Source organism: Epinephelus moara, chromosome 21 (genome assembly GCF_006386435.1).
Source record: "Epinephelus moara isolate mb chromosome 21, YSFRI_EMoa_1.0, whole genome shotgun sequence".
Lineage (NCBI taxonomy): Eukaryota > Metazoa > Chordata > Actinopteri > Perciformes > Serranidae > Epinephelus > Epinephelus moara.
Window position 1 is genome coordinate 32,942,984 of NC_065526.1, and position 7,507 is coordinate 32,950,490.

Genomic DNA, 7,507 nt, shown 5'->3' on the forward strand with positions numbered 1-7,507 from the left:
TGTTTTGACATATATAATATGGCATTTTTATTATATTTCACTGGAGAGTGGCAGATTCTCCACATCCCACTAGCTCTGAGTCATTGACAAAACCTTGGGGATGATCGGCACAACAAATTGTATGCTTACATTTCACAGTCACAATGTCATCAGTGCTGCATTATGTTTAGTATTGGACTCACTAGTTTTGCAGATGATTAAATCTTGTATACTCAAATCCAAGACTTAGCAAGATTCAAAGTCTAAAGCAATGCTAGCAGCTTCACGCCACATCTCATAAAAGGAAACAAAATTGTTTATTTATTTGGATGAAAACTGGAGAGATGACTTTTCTGATGAGATTCATCATTCATCTTAGAGGATTCCTGTCATGAAATGAAAACTGAAATTTTGATCTGCTGCTGGTGGTGCTAGATAGAAAAGTAAGGGGATCACCGGAGTCATTAGGGTTTAGCCTCTGAGGACCATTTATGCAAATTTAATGGTAATCCATCCAGAAGTTGTCCAGATATTTAAATCTGGACCAAAATGTTGAGCAGATGGACCGTTTGGACGCCATGGCCACACCCAGAGTTACACTACCAGTGTATTTCAAACTACACCCAATCAGCTTAGTCTCCCATAGGATAAGTACCAATCAACACACAGTAAATACAGAACAGATTAAACGTGATGCTGGTGTGAGATCTTGTTCTGTATTAAAACTTGAGGGGGAAGTGCACAGATTTTACACATCAAAGTGTGTTTATATGTTTTGGGAAGTACTATTGCACATGTAATAGAGTTCAATGAAGGCCTTTGTTGCTCTAAAGGACGCTGCATGAAATCCAAGCCCCCAGGAAAAGTGCCCAGCTTTGAGTTTTACATTGTGGTCAAACATGAATTTACAGCTTCTGTCATGTGATGCCTTTGTGCCCAAAAAGACTTTTTCCTGTAGACTTACATTGTGAAGGAGGCATCTGTAAATCAGTGGATATTTTTTTTGAGCATCACAGCCCCAATGACTTGTTTTACTGTCAGAATGTCATTGATAACATTTCGTAAGTCTTGTAACCCACATTGCACCCACAATACCCTGGAATTCAACCTGTTTTAACTTCATGGGCCACTGAGCAGCTTTCATAGGAATGAACGGGGCACTGTCTCCAATGCTGTATCCAGTTCCCTTTATACATCCATGGTGAATTCTGATAAATTCCCTGAAGTGGTCAGTGTCTGTTGGATCTGAAGACTACAAGAAAAAACATCTGGAGATGTGGAGTAAAAAAAAGTGAGTTTACCAGATCTCCGTTCACTGACTTACACAACTAGCACCAAAACAATATATATTACTGTACGGCTACAACTTTAACCACGTCCTTAATATCCTGAAATGGTTGCAGACCGCTAAAAACTACCTGGTTGGGTTTGGAAAAAAACGTCATAGTTTGGCATTAAATAAGTGCTTTTGCCAAATGTAACGTTACTTATGTCACATGACATACCTTGCATGACACATACATCACTAGCGTAGGATGCTACACACATTAGCATAGTAGGCTACATTGTTATTAAAAGAAGTCAGCATTGACTTTGGGACGTGAACACCGGTCTCCAGGGTGAAAGTGTGTCTGTTTGACGCAATCACGACCCTTCCCGCCCACCCTGTAGGGGCGTCTTTGATATTTGTACAACATTATGCACACTTGATTGCTTCACATTCTACATCATGTCACTTCCTCCTCTGCTCCTGTAATAATTGCAACGCCCCTAGTATAGGTTGTAATAATGTGTGTATTTGTGTGTGTAATATGTGGTTGTTTATTTGGTGAGAGCGGGCTGGTCCATCGTGTTTCTTATCATGCTATACGAGTGCAGTGCTAAACTGATGGAATACTGTTTTAATGACAGAAGATAGCAGTGCTATGAATGTTGGCTCTGTCTGGTCTAAAAAGAGTGAATGTGGCAGTGTGTATCTTTACATGCAGTGTGTGTGGGTGCACAGTTCGAGTGGGTACTTGATACTGTGGACACTGTGTGTGTCCTTGAGTACTATGAAATGTACTCTGAAATGCAGATGCTAAAGATAGCTGGTGAAAATACTGAGAGTAGAAAAATAATGGATTCTTCATGTTTTAGACTGAAACCTCACAGTGAGTTACTACAATGTTCTCGAGGTCCACTCCTAGTCTAAGTAGGTCACATGACTAGGACATATATTTACACAGACACACACACAGGTCATGTGCTCACACACAGATGATCTAGGGCATGATAATGGCCTTCTGATGAGAATGTGTGAAAAGAAAAAAGGCTGGAGAGGAGAAGACAGAAATGGAAGGAGTGTCAGCTGCTTGAAGAAAGTGAAGACGAATGGGTAGTTGGTTGCTCTCTCTTCAACCGCCCTTCTTCCTGGAGTCGTTATATTTCATGCTTCTGCGCCACGGTGAAGTTATTATTATTTTTTAAGCCACTCGTTTGTCACTTCCTTCTATACTTGTTTTTGCAGGGTATAATTTTTCAGTGTTTGGGCTTTTGCCAGTGTTTGTATCCAGGAAGCAGGGATGTGTTTTTCAGGCAGTGCACACACACTTATACACACAGCCCCCTGTTCATTTTGGTTCATAAAGACAAGGTCAGGCATGAGAGACCGAGAAAGGCCTCACACACACTTGGATACACAGACGTGCACACATGCGGTCTGCAGACACACACACACTCATGCACATGCTGCCAATCAGACTCTTTTGCCTCTGCTGACTCACACCAGGAGATCCCCGCTGCTGTTTTTCCGCCGTTTCCTTCTACCCACATGAGATTGATTAGCCATTCGACGTTGTATTTATCACATCTGTCAGCTTTTGTCCTCGTATCGTTCATCATCTCTGCTGTCAACACATCTGCTATTGGGGCAGCACAGTGTGAAGTGGCAGCTCTGAAAGAGTTTCATTCCAATGTGAGATGTGCCTATTTGGAAAATCTGACATATTGTCTCGTTGAATGACAGATAAAGTGAAAGTGGCACAGGGTATTGATTAGCTGTCTTTCTACTTGCAGCCTGGTAACATTTGACAATCCAGTCGGTTTTGAAATATCAAGATGTTGAATGTGCAGGACCTACAGCAGTTCAAAACAAAATTCTTCATTTCTTCATTTGGTTTTAAAATATTAATTTAAATAAACATAATAATTTTCTGGTGCTTCCACCCTTTTTGATGCTAAATATTCCAGTTGCACTCAATCATATTTACTAAAGGACCATACCAAAGTTTTGTGCCGGTAAAATAAAAGAAAGACAGCATAGCTTAATAGTGCATGTTTTGACTTTTGCAGTATGTATGGTGTTCTCATTTAGAGGCATACATACAAGAGAAGGGAATATAAACGTATACAAATAGCCACAGCAGCCCATGTAAAATCACTGATGAACCACTGCAGACGAGTAAACTGTGTCTGAAATTTAAGGTCTGTGAAAAGCAGGAATAAAAAGACAGCAAAGGTAACATTCATTATTCAGATAATTTTAGTAGTATATTTTAAGTTGAAGTCACATACATTGTCGTAAATACTCACCAGCACATAAAGACATGATGTCACGATCTCTGACATGTGCCTTCTACCAAATGTTTGGCACAGCCCAAAAACTGTTCTGCAAAAGCTGCATTACACAAAAAAACCCAAAAACTAAAAAACAATGCAGAGCATACCCTGGAAAGCAACTGTGTTCCAATGAAAAACCGTGCACCCCAGGTTCCAGTGCGAGATCTAACATGTGTAACAGCAGCAACAGAAAGTTTGCTTTTGCTCACCTTTGCAGCAGCTGCTGATCTGATCAGCCCTGATCTATCTGACCAAAACCTGACTTAAAGGAAGTCTTGAGCGTTCCTTACTTCTCCACCCCGTGAATCAAACTAAAAAAACTGCTGCTGGAAAAATAGTTCCACCTGCGCTGCGTTCATGGACCCACAAAAACTATCAAATTCTGAGAGGAGACTGATTATGAAGGGCCAAAAAAACAAAAGAAAAACTCGAAGGTTTGCTGATCCAGTGCATCCCTGTGCTGACACTAGCATTTAGCTTAAAGCAAGTGCAGCCTCACAGAGCTGCTAGCATGGCTGTAGACTCTTAACTCTTATTTGCCATCCATTTGTCTTTATCTATGCTAGTGGAGTTTAGAGAAAGACTAACAGATTGTTGGTTTTGGTCTTTTCTTGGGATTTGATGGCAATAAGAAAAACATATTAACTCAAGACTTATCCTTTTGAATGTTATTTAAATATCATTCTCCATTCAGCACCACAAAATACATGAAAAAAAAGACTAGCAATGTAGGAACCTGTAGTTCCCAAAGTGTTCCACATAGTGGCCTTTGGCTATAAATGCTTCATGCAGGCCCAGTCTTACTTGGGTACAGAACCTCTGTTTAGAAATGTCTGACATTGATCAGCAGATCAGTCTGATTATGCGATGTGGTTTTTGAACCAATATCTAATCAATAAACCCAGTCAAAGGAGGTTTTTTTTTTTTTAGAATTTAAATACTGGTATTGGCTCATACAAATCAGATGAGCTGCAGCTGGGATCATTAAATACCCAGAAAAACTGAGGAGTGGGGGTGTTGCAAAATTGTGTACCTCTTGGCAAATATCCCCCAGTGTGATTTTCACTGCTCACGACTACCAGATTGCAGTCAGCCAAACCTGAAATACAATTACAGTTTTCAAACACAATGAAGGTAAAAGCTTATCGTGGTCCTCATTAAAGAGACCAACCATGTGTGCTTGTTCTGTTTATTCCAGAACTGGGAAGCACATTATGTCACTGCTTCAGCCTTCATTTTCATCGTGTTTGCAACATGACCTCCTGCTGTGTTCTCACTAACAACAACAATGGTGCAACATAAGTAACGTCGGACAGAAAAGAGCATTTGCTGCCTCACAAGAGAAGAAAACATGACAATGCCTTCAAGGATAAAAATCAGGAAAAACGTGTAGCATAGGATAACTAACGGGGGGCAAAAAACACAAAGAGGAAAAATCTATCAAGGAACCTTTCCACTGGCTATCAAATCTGAACGTGGTGTTTCTGTGGCCTGATTATTAACGTGAATCACAGTGTGCAGTCTAATTGACAGTGCAGCAGGAAACAGCTTTTCTCTGGTCTGACCTACAACTCGTATGAATCCAAACAGTTTATCCTGAGGTAATTGAAATTCCTTTATTTTCCCTGTAAGCCTAATTAAACTCGTCTCAGTCCTTCTCCGCACCTACCAACACATCACTATACAAATACTGTTGAAGTGTTACCTGTCATTCCTTTAACTGATCACATTTTAGTCACATATTTGGTGGCTGTGCACACTCAATTTTTAACACACTAGTATCAAAGCACACACACTCATTCCAGTTATGATATGTGATATGATATGATATGATATGATATGATATTAATAGCTTTTTGAAAACAATCAGCCTTATGGTAATTGTACTCACTCTTGGATGATTCATTAACTTCTTTTATAGTGTTTTCTTACAGCAATGCTGCGATGATAATAATGGATGCTATCAGCCTTTCCTCCCCCTCTCACCGCTGCTCTCTTCATTTGTTTATTAAGGATTAATTAAGATTTGTTTAGCATCGGCTACCTCATTAAATTACCAAATATAGTTCTCTTCAAAGTTCACAACACAGTTAGATATTCATAAGAAGTGGTTTCAAAGTGGATCAAATATTTATTTTGTTTTACTGCTTATGCAAGAGGGCATGTGGAGGAAAAAAAAGAAAAAGTAGAACATTTAAGGGTTGGGGAGGGAGGAGGTTTTTTTTTGAGGAATTGTGTGTGCTCATGTTTCGTCTTCCAGCTGGAAGAAGACAGAGCACCATAGGAGGAATTGGACAGTGTGTCTTATTCACCGATGCAATGTGGCTGTGAATATGTTTGTTTATTTGTGTGTATGTGTGTTCATACTGAATAGACCATTTGCTAAGAACCACCTCCTTTATCTACTGTTGCTACCCTATCAAGCTTTATTCTCACAGAAGTGGCAAAAAGGCCAAGCCCCACCTGCTGGCAGTCAAGAGAAGTGTGGTTTTAGAGGTGCTGAGCCATTAAGAAAATAATGTAATTTGCATGAAAGAAAAAATGCTGTTATTTATCATTATTCCACCACTTAAAGGAGCAGTGTGCAGGACTTAAAGGGGATGTACTGGCGCAAATGGCATATAATATATAATTATGTTTTCATTAGTGTATAATCACCTGCAACTAAGCTTGCCATGTTGCACCGTCATGTTTCTACAGAATGGACAAACCAAACATTGGCTCCAACACTCAAGTGAAGGCCACTGCAGGTTTTCCCATACACTTGCATTGCGGTGGATTTCAGTGGGGACTTAAGAATCTGTGCATTTGTCCCCTCCATAAAAACATGAAACTAGCAGAGGACCTTTATATTGACAACATTAAAGACATTTACACCATGAATCAATGCAGAAAAGGTACAAATTATGTGAAAATTATGTGTTAATTGCTCATTTTTTTCTGGTTGAGGACCCCAAACCCGCATTTTATGTGTTCCCACCCATTGTTGAAATGAAAATTGCGCCCTTGCACGTTTGGAAAGGGAGGCACTTGACATTTGCAATGTCAAGTGCCCTGGGTGTACAATACTCATGCCTAAAGCCGCCTTGCTACAGTTTGATTGGCTATTTTCCAAACACTGTTGTCATCATCTGCTCGATTTGGCAGAGGTCTGACTTTCTTTTAAAGAAGATAGCCTAGCAACGGCGGTAGATCTGAATGATATGGAGAAAATCATATATCGTGGTATTTTTGACCAGATACCTCAGTATCGATGTTGTGACAGTATTGCAGCGTTGACTAATATTTACACTATGAGACTGTTGATAAAAATGGGGATATATGACTAAGTGAGTGTAGTATCTGACGTGCCATGTTATGTGATGACAGGGTTTGTTATGATCAGTTAGGGGCCCAGGTCGAGACTTTATTATGGCCTAGGTCAAGAATAGATAAGCTAGGTTGTAAGGTTGGATTCCATCTAGATTGTCTCTCTGTCACCTGTCACATTTTGTCTCAAAGTTCACAAAAACAACCGCCCTATAGGCAGAGTATTTGGAGCTGATATTCAGAGCAGTTCATATTGGCTTCGAACCCTCTCTCAGGCATCCTAGGCGCTTGATTTGATGCTGTACTTCTTGTAATAAACCTTCCTATATACAAGCAAGACGGTGTCAGCGGAGTCTCCTTCATCACCTTCACATCATCGCTATGAAATAAATGACATGAGTAAAGGCAAATAATAGAACAACTAGAACAGGCAGTAGGTTCTGAAAAATACATCACTTTATTATAATGCAGGCTTCAAAACCAGGGAAACACAACGCTTACTTACAATTACCAAAATCTAAGATGACTAGTCCATACCCATTGAGTGCACAGTTGCCCACGTACAGTTTCACATGGTGTGTGTTTGGGATACAGGTCATAGTAAATTGCAGATTAAATA

The 7,507-nt window shown here is 39.9% G+C and overlaps 1 protein-coding gene across 5 annotated transcripts in view; it reads left to right on the plus strand.

Annotated features, from left to right (window-relative positions):
* ctnnd2b (catenin (cadherin-associated protein), delta 2b) overlaps positions 1 to 7,507 on the plus strand; it is a 209,564-nt gene that overhangs the window by 41,060 nt on the left and 160,997 nt on the right. The window lies entirely within an intron of this gene.